This window comes from Nasonia vitripennis, chromosome 3 (genome assembly GCF_009193385.2).
Source record: "Nasonia vitripennis strain AsymCx chromosome 3, Nvit_psr_1.1, whole genome shotgun sequence".
NCBI classification, from domain to species: Eukaryota; Metazoa; Arthropoda; class Insecta; order Hymenoptera; family Pteromalidae; genus Nasonia; species Nasonia vitripennis.
This window is the reverse complement of record NC_045759.1, coordinates 5,384,054-5,401,843: the sequence shown is the minus strand read 5'-3', so window position 1 is coordinate 5,401,843 and position 17,790 is coordinate 5,384,054. Positions and strand designations below refer to the sequence as shown.

The following is a 17,790-nucleotide window of genomic DNA, read 5'->3' as shown; positions in this document are numbered from 1 at the left end:
TCTTTCCTTTACATCGCGTCTCGTTCTCTCTCTTTATCAAAACTCTCGGCGTATTTATTCGACTCCTCCATCTCTCTCTCTCTCTCTCTCTCTCTCTCTCTCTCTCTCTCTCTCTCTCTCTCTCTCTCTCTCTCTCGTAATACTCTTCTCTCGGTGTACTACTATGCCCTTGGCAAAAGGGCAGAAAACAGGAGCGACTATTTCCCCGAGTCCTCGACGAGAGTAAGCGCGTTGGAAATCGAAGTGGAAATTCTTCAGCCGCGCGCAGCTCGAGTGTGCTGAAAATCGCTTTTTATGTAAAGGGATTACAGAGGAAGAGACTGCAGCGCGAGTGTCTATTTGTCGAATCGCTTTTCGCCTCTTGCACTTTTTCTCTCTCTCTCGAGTATCTACAACAGCGGAGCGAGAGAAACGAGTTTTCCACTCGCTCACTTTGCCATCCTCGCCGCGTCGATGTGAATGAGTATTTTCTTTATCCGATCGGGGCGAGAAGTTCTTTGGGTTCCGGCGATGTAAGTGAATTTGCACCAGCGGATCCGAACTTCGATAAAGCGCTGCAGTCTACTTCGTCATCGCGAGAGCATTAGGATAATGACCTTATGCAATAGCCGAGGGAGAAAAAGAGTTTTCCGAGATTCGATAACGCCGCGGAAGAAAAACTCGCCCAGGCGGTTGGCCTGGGCCTACGCGCGGAATATTGGATTACGATGGCCGTCAGCGCTGAATAAAAGGAGGAAAAAGGAGCGCGGAAAATTCAGAGAGCCGATAGCAATATATAAGAAGGAGGGACGAGCGGAAGCCGAAAAATCGAGTTAGCGGTGGAGAAAAACGAGCGATATACATCAGACTCGAGACGTAAAAGCCCGTTTGATACGACGCTGTATAGCTGACAGGATTTCTTCTCTGTCTGTGTACGCGTATACGCAAACATGGACTAAGCACGAGCTTTGCCAGGCAGTGTTTGACTGTCTGTGTGTTGTCTTTGGCAAGCGTCTCGGAGATGCTGTTTTCAAGCGCGAAAGTTTTAGTTTGATCAGTTTCATTTAGCGAGCTTTTTCGAAAGAAGCTGCTCAGACAACGTCAAAAGAATTTGCAACGCTGTCTACGTTTGAATAGGACGATGATCATTATTTAGTTATACTATCCAAAGGGAGAGAGAGGGACAGGGATGCTTTCAAACGGAGCGGAATATAAGGAAAAGCTCTGTAATTGAAGGCCGCACTCAAAGCTCCAGTTATTACGTAATTTCACAATTATTACATTGTCATATAATAATGAAAAATGAAAAAACAAAAAAGTTTACTCAGTATACTCGAACGAAAAGCATTTCCGTGCTCGGATATAGCCTTCATCAGGATCCAGCGTAAAAAGCATAAAGCTCCAAGCACCCAATCAGCCAAAGCGTAATTACTTTCTCTCTCTCTCTCTCTCTCTCTCTCTCTCTCTCTCATACCGCGCACAATGCAAATAGCGCATTAAACATCCGAACACGCAAAGATGCGCGGGAATAGCTAATCAAAAAGCAATTCCTCCAAGTCGTTCATTCTCCGCGAGCTTAAATATGCATTGCTCGCGCGGAGAGAATGAACTTTCAAATTATTCTTCGAGTCTATCTATACACACACAGCGGAGCAAATCTTTCGATTCAACCTCCGCATCAGCGCGTGTTTGCGGAGCTTCCCTTTCATCAAAAAGGATCTTCGCTCGTAATGTGCATTTTTGAAAAAGCTCGCGCATGCGCGTAGAGAACTCTTTCTCCAAAGGTCAGTGATTCGAGGTCATGAATAGTAAGCGTATATCAGCGGCGACAGGAGATGGCGGAGCCTTAAATTTAAAATGAGATTCGCGACTACGCACGGTGAATTCCCCGAGAGTTTACGAGAGGGCTGTTGGATTTCAGGTGTATACGTACACCGCGGAGCTTTTGCCCGCGGGGATACTATGCAACGGCTGCTTCCGCTCGCGAGCTTTCGTGGAAGCTTCGCGAGGATGCCGGTGTATTCGCGGCTTTTTCATTTTCTTCTTGTAATCGCTAACGCGGAATTGCAAACTTCAGAAATCGCTACGCTGAGCACAACTGACGCGCGTCGGTTGGGCAAAAACGAGCTGATGGAATTTCGAATATCCGGCAGCTTGGAAAAAAGCCAGAAACGCGTAATCCTCTCTCGGAACCTTAGGCGAGGAAGCGGCGACAATCGGGCTGTACCGTCACCGTGGATTTACGCAACTCGTTTCGAGTGAGACAGAGACGCGACCAAAAAAAGCTCGCGCACGACGAGTACTACAGTGCTGACCTCGTACAGGGCAGGTACAGCTATTTACTTTTCTTGACGCAAGCTCGTCGCAGTTTTTTCTCGCTGGCAAATGGCTTAGCCGGCCGCGGCTCTCCATCCTCTTTCTGTGCCACAGCCGCTTTTTCGTTCTCGAGTCTTTTTAAATTTATATGACTTTTCGGCTAAGCCGCAGCGGATCATTCCCTCTAACTCTTTATTTCGAGTGTCTGGACGTGTAACGAGGAGAGCGAGTGCTTTGGCACGGAAAAAAGCTCCGGTGAGTCTTGTCGATTTTCTTTTTGCTAAGGTATTATCTTTATTACGATTAATTTGGCTTCTCGGTTGTACATCGATTCATTATCCATTATGCAATTCATCGAGCATGTTGAGCTTATTTTTCCTGGAATTATGATTATTCATGAATTAATTTACTCCCGATTACTATACGTTTTCATTAAAAATCACGCATACGCTCCCGAGTATACCCGCGTGAATTCAAATTAAAAATCCGCAGGGGAACAAGCCCAAGCATCTCATCGTACGTATACACGCGTCCGCATTCGTTAAATTCTCCCGATATAACTGTACGCCGTGCAATTGTTCTCTCAAAGCATATACGCTTCTCTCGCACAGAGAACTATGTATACTCCCGTTCATGATTCTTACTGCCGCTCGCGTTTCAGCAGGATCCAACAGACTGCGAGCCTCGCAAAAATTTCATCTCGCTCAAAAAGACAAACAGCGCAAAAAAAAAGCTCCGGTCTCTCCCTCTGAAGAGCTTTCGCGCGGACGCTGTCGGCACCGCTGCCGCGGCGGCGGCGGCGCGTAACTTTGTACGCAACTAGCAAACGCGTTTCGAAAAAAAAAGGAAGTAGTAGTGTATGGTAGACGCGAAGCAAAAGGCGCCTCCAGCCCTCTCGTGTGTATTTACTTTTCGTTCCTTCTTTCGCAAGTGTGTGTGTGCCGACGTTATGCTTTTTTCGCTGCTATAGCCGAGTGCCTCAGCCTCTGCATCTCGCCGAGTCTTTTTGAATTTATGTATCTTGTATCTATCTCGCACTGGCTGCGGGTGCGTGTAGAAGCAGCGTGTCTGGAGCGCGCCGAGCGAGAAAGCAACCTCGTTAAACGCGCTATTTGGCAAAAAGCCTTGGCGCGTCTTATCTGGGCTGTATTTTTTGGTTTCACCGCAATCGAGCGAGCTATTATTTTTCTCTTCGGAGCTTGCGTAGGCTTTGCATTTTTCGGCTAATGGGATAGGATGTTTGTGAGAGATCAGTGGAGTATAGTATAGAGTTATTTTTAATATTATGCGTGGAAAGTTACTAATAAATATTCAAAATCATCAATTGTAATTGTGGTATCCTCAATCATAAATTCGATGATATAATATTTAAACTTTTTTTTTTAAGAATAAGTAGAAATTCTTATTTATAAATATTTAATTTAGAATGCTTATTTTTTTATTAATATAATAATTCTAAGGTCTTTCTTTAACATTGACAACTATACCGTCATTTGAGCTATCGTACGTTATCTTTCATTTCCAGTACTATTCAACACTGTTACCTTGTATTGCGTAACGCCTAGGAAATACACAAGCCATTATCAGACAGTTGTGGAATAGCTCACCACATATATAATGCCTATGAAATTTCTACTTTACCGGCCCGGATAGCTCAGTCGGTAGAGCATCAGACTTTTAATCTGAGGGTCCAGGGTTCAAGTCCCTGTTCGGGCGTTATTCTTTTGCCTCGCAATGGCACAAAAGAAGATAAAATTTGATATGCAAATCGTAAAATTCAATCTAGATATATCACGAATTTATAAATATATATAAATTATATTGTTTCTCTTTTTGCAAACGAATCAAAACGAGATTTCAGGCATTCGTAATTCGCGCCTCCTCGTCGCTCACGTCTCACATGACATCTGCTTTACCACAGCCACCCGATGCAAGGCCAGAATCCCAGTCGACGTTGCATGTCGCGCCCTCAGGTATACACGCATGTATATACAGTTGTAGCTGCAGTATACAAGCTTATAGACACGAGTAAGTATAGCAGACACACGGCGAGGCCAAGTGAGCTTCGCACATCCAAAGCTCCCGCGGATACGGAATCCGGTAGCAGCAAGAGGGGGATGACGAAGTTGACGTTGAATTTACAGGCCTTTGAAGCTGCGTCACGCCGTGGCTCCAAAGCTTGCGGCGCCCGATACTCGATACGACACCACCGGAGACGACTACCTAATTAAGATTAACGAGTCGTACAGAGCATCGGAGGGCTAACTCGCACGTGGTAGGATCAACGATTTCGTTGGTGTATACTCGTTTGTAGATGTACAGATTTAGGCTGTGCCGTTTCACGGCTTGCAAGCTCGTGACCCTGAACGTAAGTGCAGGTTCAAACACCTCACGATGGTGAAGCCAGATCGATGTCTGTTGCAAAATGATGGCACGGTATTTTTTTTTTTAATTGGCTGTTGTAAAAATTACCTGACACAGGGATTTTTATACTTAACCATACATACATAACCATATTTGCGTGTACATAATTGATAATAGTTATTTTCTCAATATCTTTTCATATTTAAAATAAATTTGTAATGTTTCCGTGTTCTTCAATACTCGTGCGTGCGTTGCATTTTATTTTGAATGATTTTACATGTATGCTCGTTAATAAACTACACAGAAATAATGTGTATTTTATGTCATCATTCAATCGCGATCCTTTTCGTTTACCCGACCTCTCTATCTCTCTCTCTCTCTCTCTCTCTCTCTCTCCCTCTACCTCTTTTCATTAGTACAACAAACGATCCAATTCCTCCGATCGCCTCAACGCAATAAGCCTATACATCCTCAACAGAACAAAACCAAGCTCTCAAAAGGAACAACAAATAAAAGCCCGTAAATGTCGCGGGACACGTACTTCGCTCTTAATACTACATCTCCAGGCCGCCGCATTAGTTCGATTCTCTAAAGGCTTCGGAGTCGCGCGCGCGAAAGAGAGCGAAAAGAAAAACGAGATACGAAGAAAGAAAAAGCTTCGCGGCGGGAATACACTTTGTAAGGAATCGCTTATCGGGATTCTCTCCCTCTTCACGTACACGTGTGTATTACAGGCGCGCCTGTGTGTAAGCGAGGATTTGTTGTTGTTTTCATTCTTTTTTTCGAGAGAGAAAGAGTCGTTCGATTTCTGGGAAGGTTCGCGCAGCAAATCTGCAATCCCCGCGAAATGAGCGCCATTCCGACGAGATGAGAATATAGGCCGCCGTGAGAGATGGGATGGATTGCGGTTCCGTATCGTTTGCTCTGCCGAAGCGAAATTGTATTCTCCGCTCTTATACCGCGCGCTGATCACGATCTCTATGCTCTCGAGTATAATCGTATCTAATAAATTGCTTCCTTCGTCGTTTTTTCCATACATTATTATTTACCCTCGAAGAGGCATACCTCGACTTTCCCGAACGTTTAAACGCGTAAAAATTATTATCAAACGAGAAACCGGTCGACCTTCGAACGCAATATTCGAAAGCTCCTCTCTCACGCACGTCATCGCCTCTCGTCGTCGCAATGTCAACCGCAAATCGTCTCCCACTTTTATTCGTCTCGTCTCTCTGCCTCTTAAGGGCTTCTCGGCGCAAAAAGCAGCCTCTCGCAGCACTCTCGAGAGATAAAGCACGCGACTCGTCTGATCGATCGCGAGCCAGTCACTTATCGCTCGAGACTCGTCTTCCGAGAGCGAAAACTCATTTGCCGCGAGCGGACAGCCTGTATACCTGTATACGCGCTTGGATTTTCATCTCCGCGCTGGCTTTCGTTTTTCGCTTTTATTATATGTACCAGCTCCGTCGCGTAACGTCGGAGATTTCTTATTTCGAGCAGGAGAGACAGCCTTGTATATAGGTATTATACGGCGCGTGCGTTGGAATAGAGGAAATGCAGGATTATCTTTAGACGGTAAAAAATAAAAGTAGCGCGTTGTGTGCTTTGATAATTACAGAGGAGCTTAGAATAATTTAGGGATGTAATTTTACAGGCAAAAAGGGCGGGGCAACGCGTTTTAGTGTTCAGAGTTACATTTAGCTCGTAAATTCAGTTTGTGCTATTTGATAGCTATAATTAAACCCTGTGCACACAACTGCGGCATGATGCAATCAATTATGATCGGAACCCATTTCAACATTCGAATTTCTGTAAACTATGAATTCGAACAACTAATGCACCGTTTCGAAAATTGCAATACACTCAAGATTAAATAAACCTTGAATATTCGAAATCTCCCATAATCTCCAGCAGGTCAGATCTCGCGGTGCGTAAAAAGCCAGGCACAACAGTGGAATGAAAATGAAGTGCATTTAGCTCTCTCTCTCTCTCTCTCTCCCTTATACACACACAGCCAGAGCGACAGAAGCTCTCCGCACTGTTAAACATAATAAAACGCAAAAGGACATTCCAGCAGCTCCGGAGCTTGCAGCCGCGGCAGAGAGATCGGCGCGAGAGCTTTTCAGCGGTAATTGTTATTCGCTCTTCGGAGCTTTAATGCCCCGACGGGAGTTAATCGCAAGAGTGCAGCTCGAAGATTATAATAATGCACGTCCGCTGCAAGTTAGTTGGTTGAGAGGGCGCACGGCTCGCATTAATTACGAGCGCGGGCATACGAAAGCTCTGCTCATATTCCGGCCGAGTCGTAAAATCGCAATAAAGTCGCCGTCTTGGACTCACGATGCTCTTCGCTTCTCTCTCAACCCCCTCGATTCACCGGCTGTGATACGCTGCGGACGAGAGCCGGGGATCTGCGGTTTATTCATGGTGAGAAATTGTTTTCCGTATTGACGTACTCGGATGTTTCTACTGATGGAGAGTTGTGGGATGTGAAAAAATTTTATTGACGCGTGCATGCGTTGTGGAAAAGAATATTTACGATATAATGCTATCCGATTAGCGCTAATTCGGCTATAAATAACGCATTGCGAGGATGAATTCGAATCAACGTCATTGGATACGAGCAACAGCTTTAAATCCTTTAAAACAAACACTCGAATTTTGTATATTTCATCGAAAATCACAAATTCTCCGAAAGAACTCGTATTCAATTTCTCTCCAGCACATTTCAACAGCTATCTCCTCTATAATCGCTCGGCTCGATCAAATCACGGCAAAGAAGCCAAGCCATTATAAAGGATTGCCCCGAATGACTCGACTGCTCACGCACCTCCCTATACACCATTCGAACGAGATCAGCTCCGGGAAAATATAAGGACAGGGCGGCGAATCGGAAATGCGCTGACAAACGATCTTTCTCTCTCTCGCGCGTTCGCAAGAAGCATAATAATGCCCTCGACGCGCGGATGACAAACGACGTCGCGCATAGGTGGCGCTGATGCTCTGTGTATGTATAATAAACTCTCTTACCGAGTTGTTCTTGGCACAGCAGTCGCGCCTCTGCCGGCGATTTCTCGCGGTAATGCAGTTTCTTTACCGAGGAGACGACGAATCTAATGCGTCACCGGCATCGCGAAGGTATATATATATATATAGGTGCTGCTCTCGGGATTAATAACGTCATCCTTTCCCGAAAAAGGGAGCGCGCGCGAGTTCGCGGAGAAATTGTGATTTATGATCGGCGCTAGAGACTTGATCCTGTGTCCGCTGGCTGTGGGAGGAGAAAAAATCGGTAAATAATCCAATTATCTTATTTTTCTCGCGTCGCGCCGGAGTCGCTCCGCTCTATAGCTGTGTATATAGGCTTTGATGAGGAAATATACGCCGCGCTTTGCGGGATCAAGCGTATGCTATTAACGTTATTTATTCGTTGTTTTGTGTATACGAGTGGAAATCAAGGGTCAAATTATAAACTCGAAATTATCCAAATTATTCGTACATTTAAAAGAAACAATCACGTTTGCTCGCTTACGCGCACACACGCCCGTGATTGTTTATTTACTTTTAATTCTCCGCTCGACAAATAATTCGCGCGATACAACTTCGATCTCGACGCGTATACGAAAATTCTCCAGCCGCGCGTCAATATTTGATATCAATCTGTGTTGCAGACACACTCGCACATAGGCTCGTTGATCGATTCCCCTCCCTCTATACTAACATCATACTTATACGAGTCAATACGACGAGCCTAACGAACGAGTACACTTGTATACGCATCGTTTCTGGAGAACGTATACAGCCCACATCGCCGCGAGCGCAGAATCAGATGATTCTCGTTTCAAGTTTGTTCTCGCTGCAAGTTCTGCGGGAAGCTGTATACAGTTTTGAGAGAAATTTCAAGCCAGCTTGTTTGTCGAGTCGAGCAGAGCAAACATCGCGCGAGATTGATATTTTTAATCTCGATCGCTTCTTCAGAAATCGTATATACCGTAGAGCTTGTGTATGCAACAGAGGAGTTATTCCGTCCCGCGCATATAATTCGGATTATACGCATAAAGTCTCGGAGTAAAAACATATTAAACTCGGGCATAATTCCCCAAGTAGTTTTCTCACTTGCTCAAGTTTCGCTCGCGCAAGCTTCTCTCAACTCGAGGTAAATTAGTGCCGCTTGCCGAATCGGTCTCGAATTAAGTTAAAATACGGCTCGGCAACTTAAACATCGCGTATATATTCTCTCTCTTCGCAGTAAATTACAAGTCGAAAAGAAAGGCCTTTCGCCGAGAAAAAGCCGGCGTAATTAAGGCACTAAGTAGTTTGCCCCGTGTGCTGCAGCCGCGATACACGGGGCGTTTTGCAATTACCGCGGTGAGAAGCGCTCGTTTTTCCCCGTGCGCCGGAAAAACCGGTTGACGCGCGAGAAAGAGTGAGAGGAAAGAGCTGCTGCTGCTGCTCGTCGCTCAGCTGTAACTGGAGAAGCTTTTGCGAAGCTTTATTTCGACGCCGCCGGCGGCGACTCCTTTTTCCAATCGGATTTCCGTCGCAGCCACTCGCGCGGAATCCCGGGGTGTAGCTACTTTTCCTTCTTCTTCTTCTTTTGTCTCTCTCTCTCTCTCTCTCTCTCTCTCTCTCTCTCTCTCTCCGGGGCTTGTCGAGATTGTTTCGCGAATTTCGAAAGTGTTGTGTAAGGAGGCGACAGATTTTCTTTAATACGCGAGACGCTACGTATGCGCGGGGAACAGGTGTTGCTTTGTAAGCGAACTGGGCTGAAGAGGGTTTTTACGATTTTACTACGTTTTCTGTTTAAAGCGAGAAATCCCTTTGAGACGTGCAGTCAGCGGATCGCAAGTCCGAAGTATATCCATCGAGCAGTCAAACGCAGTCGCCATGGAAACTTTTGACGTCGTACAATAGTACGAGAATCGGCATAAAATAACGAAAATAAAATTAACCCTCTCGGCGACATTCGAAAAATTATTTCCCAACGCTATACAACAAACAAAGCCAATCTAAAAATTCCCTGGAAATATACGAGGTGCTTAAACGCATGGATTCCCTTATATACTTTCAAACTCCCGTAAATAAAAGCTACAGCCCGCGAGAGATCGTATAGAGAGAGAGAGAGAGAGAGAGTCAATAGAAATCTCGCCGGGAAATCCATACCTCCATCCACCGAATTACCCTCTTTCATTACCGCTTCTCTCGTTTCGAACCCTATATATACATCCCCACCGAAAAAAAGCTCAATACCCGAAACAAAGGGTTATATAACTTATATCCACAAAAAACCAGCGACGATTAATGCGCCTATAATACTGCGCCCCGAGAAAATCCTCGCGCGATTTCGGAGCTTTTTTCACGCGGGGCGCGTATTTGAAAGCGAAATTCCCGCGCCGCAGCGGTCAGAGGCGAAAATAGCCGCGTCTTTCGAAATCAATTTTTTCCGCTCCATTATTTCGCAGCGTAGAGTCGTCGCGAAAAAAAAGAGGAGACGAAAAAGTGAGCTCGACAGAGCCGCGCCGGTCTACGGAATTTCGTATACACAAAAAATATCGACAGTAGAGGGGGGATATATTCCGCGCTTTATAACTGCGCGGGCGCGCGTTATAATCTATCGGAAAGGCGCGAGGAATGAGAGAGCTTTTGATGTCTTTTTTATGGGACCGCTCGGTGGGCGACGGCATAAGCTTTTCAGCACATTTTTCCGATAGGTAAGTCCGCGCCGGTATGTATATGGAGGAACTTTATATATATATATTCGCGAAACGTTCGGATAATACACGCGAGTTATATGTGTGCGCCGTATTTTTGGAGAGTGAAAAATGAATATAGTCGGGCGTATTTCGAGTGACCGGAAAACACTTTTTTATCTCGAGTTATGGGCCAATTTCGACTCTTGCCTCGTCATGAGGCGTATAAAGTTTGGTCACGTATAGCCCAGGATATGCTTAATGAGGCTTTACTGCGCGCTGTCGATTTGCGTAATGCTTTGTTCGAGCGACGTTTGTAGGTTTTTCAAGAGCTGAAGCCTTACAACTATTTTTCAGAAAAGGCCAGTAAAAAATAACCGAGTACGTTAAGCGAAAGTTCTTTCGAATGGGGTTAAATTTTTCTCACGTCCGCCAGCTATAACCGCGAAATTTCAAGCGCTCGCGTTCATCTACCGAAGAGAGGAATAACTAAAATAACTTCACCCCAGCATACCTGAGGTTATTCACAGCTCTCGATCGTCCTCCCACATGTTATACCTCGTCGAATAACTTTCCATTCAAAACGTACACGTACCTTCACCACACAAAACTTAAAATCAAACTAATACAAGAACACCATCATCACCGTAGTTCAGCAACAAATTCATTGAACGTTACTGCAGCACATACCCGCACCGAAAAGCCTCGAACTTGCCTACAACGCAATGTGCGCAACTTCCGGAACAGCAACGCACACACACACACACACACACACTCACCCCACGGGAAACCATTACAAGCTTCTCCCTCTTGGTCCCTGTAAAGCGCGTGCAGTATCGCGCAAAGATACATACCGTAGCTTTTGTGCGCGCGAAACTATCGCGAAACTCTCGCTCCCGCGGACGAAGATAGCAGCAAGCGTGAAAATTACATAAGCGGACGCACGACGCCGGGGATTATTATTAACGGCGCCGTCGAGCACGGCGAAAGCTGCTCCCGGGATAAGGATTTGCTGCTGCTGGATTCTCTGAGCCGCAACGTATGCGATGTATACTATGTACTACTGCTCTGCTCTATGTGTGCATATGGAGTTTCGAGTTCGCGCGAGACGCTGCCGAGTTGTGTATTATCGCGCACTGGCTGGCGATATTATTGTTGGGGGAAAGAGTATATAGTTGGGTCGATAAGGCCTGGCGTTTGTTCGGGATATGCGGCTGTAAGGCTATCGAATTTTCCCTAAATAAATAACACAAACGCATATACCTTTAACTTTCCCAACTTGCATTATCCGAGCGCGTCGGTAAAAGGCAACGAGAGAATATAAGGCGATCGCAAACAGTATAGCCGAAACTTCAGCCAAGCGAAACTTCTTCGCTGATTCGATTACGGCGAAGAAACGCGCGCGCGGAGTGACGCGCTAATGGTACGAAATGCACGCGACGCGTGAAATCCATTAAAAGCCGCCCTAGCCTGTATATCGTTTTTCAGATCTTTTAGCGATGCTGCGCATAGGGCCAAACAAGCGCTCGTGAATTTAGACACATACATATATATTTCGAGCTCGTGCGAATGCATATGCATCAGCTGCGAATACGTACACGCGTATTTATACTTGCCAGTCTGTGTATGCGTGCGTGTACGCGTACATTATAAGCGCACGAGTGTAGCTCGTACGATACGTATGCGTGTATAAGTATACACACAGCGCGAGCTGGAGTTTCCTTCTTATGTAATTACAGCGAGTTTACACTTGTATATAGGTACCAGCATCCATTTACGCATGCAAATATACGAGAGCCTGCTGCTGTGCTCGTGACACTGCGCCGCTGTTGTAGCTCGGAAGATTATTCAGTTTTTCAGTCGTGTAGTTTGAAGCTTCGCGTTACATCTATACTCTCTAATTCGGAGTTTACGTATTTACACGTAGGTGCATAAAAACGTGAATTATTCCAAAGTAGCAATTAGCAGTCAAAATTAGCGCAAATACCAGCTTACACGAAATCGTCGTTATTTCGCCTAAGAGAATTCGCAGGATGTGGCTCTGCGCGAGTCTCTCTTTGGCCCACTCCTATATATCCCCCTTGACTACACGCGTCAGCGTCGCTGTATAACTGGAATTCGTCCTATACCTTTCGCGAGCATTCGCTTCAGTTTCCAGTTAATTTTAGGGCGCCTCCTGAGAGGGATTTCATTACGCCGGGGAGACGATGAAGCTTTTGCCGGATTATATGTAGGGGTTAAACTTTGAGATGAAAGTAATTGCGCGATTTGTAGAAAGAATTAGTGCGCGGGACAATGTATGTTATGAGTGAATTTATACCCATTTAATGAATTACTATATCGTCGAACAAAATTAAGTAAAGTCGTTTTTTTAAAAAATTCTATGTTATTGCACACAGCAATTACGAGCAATACGTAGAACATGAAACTGCGCGTTACCTTTGTTCTACGTAGACATTCTGCGCGTATTTTGAAACGTCAGGATTCTCCAATCAGTTTTTGTAACAGTTTAAACGTACAGCAATGTCGATCAATACGAAAAAAGTATTCTTGTTAAATGGAATAAGTGCAGTTTTCCTATAAACTAATTCATTTTCTCCGCAATAAAATCAGTACTTTTAAAATCGGCTAAAGGCCATCATCATCGAGTCTTTCTCTCTAAAACGAGGCAGCGATGAAATGCACCAGCCGTACCAAAGCTGTATACCTATACACACCAGAGAAACTAACGAAGAGCAAATAACTATCATCTCGATAAAGACGTCATTGGTCGAGAGAGCCTTCGGAGAGAGATAGCAGCTCCTGAAACGATCTCGTCTTCTATCCTTCGAGTCGTCTCTTCTCTTCTCTTTCTCCCCGACATTAATCCAAAATTGAGCGCGCGCTTCTCTCCCACTCCCCCCAATATAGCTTCCACGTACAAGCTATATACGCACAGAGAGCGACGCTCAGCTGTTCGTCCCGCGCGTCGTTTTCCGGCTTATGTACGAATTCCCCCTGAGGGTTTATTGCTCCGCGCAGCCATTCCTCTGCTCTAATTAATTTGTTGGCTCTGTAGTAAACAAGGCTTGATTAAAAATGAGCCCTCCGTAGCACAGACACACACACACACACGCACACATATATATATATATATATATATATATATATATATATATATATATATATATATATATATATATATATATATATATATATATAGACCACGATGCGTAGACTACGTCGGCCTCTATCTCTCTCGACGAGCCGGAATGCGGTGTGTGCTATACGTATACAGACATTTGCGACGACGACGCTTGCCACGGCGCTGTTTGACTGATGTGCGCGTGTACGCGAGTGCGTAATATACGTTAGAGATGCTGTTTGGGCTGCGCTGAAGTGCAGGATGTTTGTAGTGATGAATTTTGTACAGGATCATGGAGTGTAGAGTGGCATTCTTTTTCGGGGGTGAGCTTTATTGAGTATACTTTTCATGAGAATTCTCTTTCGCAATTTCACATCCACCGATAAGATTCCAAATAACGGATATCTCTCGCGAAAAATATTCATTTACCAGGAGCTTGCGCAAGCTTTGACGTCCCAAAGCGAAAAGTTCGAATTTCGCATACGTCCCTGAGAAAGCTACTCATCTCCCGAAACTCGGCTCGCGTTATCCGAAAAAATACGAGCTTGCGACTGGTTATATGAGCTTTTTCGCTCGCGTGTCATAAGCTCGCAAGCTGTATCTTCATACACATACGGCGCAACAACCACAGGCGCGCGCGCGTCAAAGCTCGAAGCTTTTCAAAGTCCGATCAGATAAGCGAAAAAGCGGTCGCGAAAGCAAGCCGTGCGCGGTAAAATTGCGAGTATATGAGCGCCGGTCTAAAAAAAGATGTTAAACAGCGCGCACAAGTATCGCTGCTGTGGAGCGTAATCGAGGTCGTCGGGTTGCCCAGTTTCGCAGTGTACATTGATTCGAGAAAAATATTCTAAAAGTTTTAAATCCTCGTACATATCATTCCAAATCGATCAGGTTCTCTCGCAGGTACGACCCCATACACGCGCATACGTTGCCAGAATCGCGGCCCTTTACGAGGCTACTCTCGTCCCCTCGATCTTTACGAGGGCGTATAAACCTAGCGCCGGCTCGCTTTCTTTTTCAAAGTGCCAGGGAAAAGCCTTATCTCGACCTGCGACTCGAGCTCTCTGATTGTAAAACTACGTCCGCGCGTCACCCACTTTTACAACTCGCGCCTGTTTTCCCGCGAGCGCACATTGTTTACGGATTCTATCGGTTTCCATTCGCTCGTTTCTTTTTTTCCTTTACGGAACTGCACACTCGCGATTAAATGTACGCTTCCGCGGTCCGGATGTAATTTCCAGTTGTTTTCGCGCTCGCGACTAACGGCGAATTAACAAGTTTAGCCGCGCGCGATTAACGCGGCTCTGGCGGCGAAATTACGAGGTGAGAATCGTAAATTTTGTTCTCGATCGGATCGCGAGAGAGCTCGGAATCATTTCGAGGGCGATGAATAAAGCACGTCGACGAAATTAGAGATGGAGTGTGTTGATGTATCAGAATGATTGGCCATGAATAAAAGCGGAGTTGAATTTCCAAACAGAGGGAAAAAGAGAGCAATTTATGCGCGCGGCCGGTGCGTGTTTGCGCCGAAAACTCGCGGGAACTTTGGCTTCGATCCACCCCGTTGTTGGTGCGTTATTCGAATGTATGTGTATACGCAGATCTCTGCCTATCGTCGCGGAGTAATATCCATTAGCAGGTAGACTTTAGACTGTTCGTTTGGGGCTTTACAACGCGTGATTTTGAAGAGATCGACTGTGGTTAATTGAAAAATCTAAGAAACGACGAAATTGTTATAAAGCGACGTGCATTTAAGTAATTTATTTATAAATTTAAAATATTTTTTGTATTTTGTTTTGTGTTGTTTACACAAATTGTTGCAATATTAAAAAAAAAAAAATTTCAGATCGCCGAATTTTTTTCTGTATTTACTTTTAAATTATCGAGCGCTTTTTAATATAGTTATCTAACCATTAAATATTTATTTGCTCAAGCTCTTATGTTTATTTTTAAAAATCAATTGCATTGCACTAACAGTTTATAGTTTCAGTTTTCCGTGAGAAGTGACTCGAACAAGGATCATTTAATGCCCGATTTCGTTGAAACGACAATTTAGCATCATGGTCTTTAGTATTTTATTAATAAGTTTATTACAATTTTTCATTCAATACGCAAAAACTAAAGAAAGTAATAATTTGGATTCAGTATCAATGGAAAAAATTTATGAGTATTCGTTTGTAGTAAGTAAAAAGAATCTTTCAACATTCATCATGAAATACTTATCTAGTCTTGTGTTCTTTTTAGAACGAAGTACTTGATTATTGTTTGAACGAATCAAAAGTCACTATAGTTTTTACTAATGAGAGTTTCAAGGATCAGGTTCTTTTAAAATTCTTATATGAACGTCATAATCTCATATATTTATTTAGAATTACTGACAAAAATTTTTTAAAAAAGCACAACCGCATCCGTGACGTTTATTTTTTAAACGATACAAATAGTAAACAAGAATTCATTCCAGTGACTAATGCAATTCTTTCTGTATCATCAACCACGCTTTTTAAAAAAATATTGGAAGATTTGAGAAATTCAGTTTGGTGGAATCATGAAGCACACTTTATCATCGTCAACAGCGATATTTCAAACAGTTGTAGTATGGCCGAAATATTCTTAGGCATCGCATGGATGTATAAGATTTTGTCTGCGTTGTATGTGTGCAAGAACCATGACGATTATCTATTCTTATACACTTACAATCCTTATTCAGACGTCGCACCAATGCTTTGGACTAAAGTCCCGAACAATACTGCGTCCAGTTCAGGATGGACGTTATTTCGGAATTTATGGCATACTAAAGCAGGATTGCAAAAATACAATTGTAAGTACATCATCGTATTAGACGAAAAATTAGTTAGTTAATTAAGGGAAACATTTAAAGTTTCCCCTCCTTTTACACATACATTGATGTACACTTTTTTTCAACTATAGGGAATATTATAGTCTGTCGCAATTTATTTTTTGATAAAGCAAAAAATTTAAATAGTTACAACTTAAAGGCAGCATTCTATTATAATTATCCTTTGTATCGTTATGATCCAACCAAAATAGGATATGATCGTTTGGATGGTATGGATTTTAAACCCATTACGACAGTTTTGAATCATATAAATGCAACAATTACTGTGAAATCATTTCCATCTGTTGCTTTTTTTGACAAAGACAATAAATTAATGGGTATGGGAAAAGATGTTATGTTTGGTATAGTTGATTTCTCAATTAATATGTATTTTTTGCGTGATTATTGGAAAGTGCAAACTTCGTCTGTATTTTTTTCGGCTTCTTTGAGAATGTTCACGCTAAAAACACCAATTTTCCATCCAGCAAATTTAAACACCACGGTGTATTTTAAAATATTGATATTTTCAGTAATAGTCAGTTTAATGTTTATTTTTATCTTAAAAAATATTCTCAATTCGTCAATGGCTTTGGCGTGCCTCGAATTTGTTCGCACTTTAATTCAAGCAGCAACTCTACAAGTGCCGCATAATTTATTAAGAAGAATGCTATTTGTGATGTTCATATCTATTACTTTTACATTTAGTTCGTACGTCCAGAGCTTTCTAGTGTCACAAACGACAGCTAATAATGAGTTGCTTAAAATAGACACAATCGACGATTTAATTATATCTCATCGGCCAATTTATATTTATTTAACTCACAAGAATTTAATAACGCAAAATGAAATCCAAGAGCAGATTCATTTGTTTCGGGAAGAAGGCTTTAAAGAATTCGAAGAGACTATTCGAACTAAAAATGCAGCATGTGTGATAACGAAAGAATTTTCAGGAATTTTTATTAAAAATTGGTCTTTAATTCACACGTCGAAACAAAATTTGGCAGAGAGAATCTTCGCTTATACATTTGCAGAAGATTCACCATTACGTCAGAAATGCAGTTCAACTTTGTCAAAGTTAAGTGAATCTGGTGTTACAAAATATTTAATGAGGCATGAAGAGACGCTTTATATGAGCAATAGCTTTAAAGACGATGTTTCACCTTTAGTTATAAAAATTACCAATATCGCTGTTATTTTTCGCATTTTGACAGGAAGTTGAATGTTGGGATTACTTACGCTATGCTGTGAAGTATCGGTTTCGAGATATAAGAGTTTATAAACATGTATCTGGAATTAAAAGAAAATAAATGACATATTTGCTTCTGCGTATATAGGTTGTGACGTTTGATGGGTTCATATTACGAAGGCTTTGCAATGCCGAGTCAGATCGATATCTACGCCGTACTTGTGTAGTTGACTGTTGCACATATTGATCGGTATCCACATGTTCTGAAAACTATTCTGTTGGATCAATAATACTTATT

At 43.2% G+C, this 17,790-nt stretch overlaps 1 non-coding gene across 1 annotated transcript; it reads left to right on the top strand.

The window, feature by feature from the left end:
• The first annotated feature begins 3,938 nt into the window (after positions 1 to 3,938).
• TRNAK-UUU lies at positions 3,939 to 4,011 on the top strand. The gene has a single exon. It is a non-coding gene; the product is annotated as a tRNA-Lys (tRNA).
• Positions 4,012 to 17,790: the final 13,779 nt, after the last annotated feature.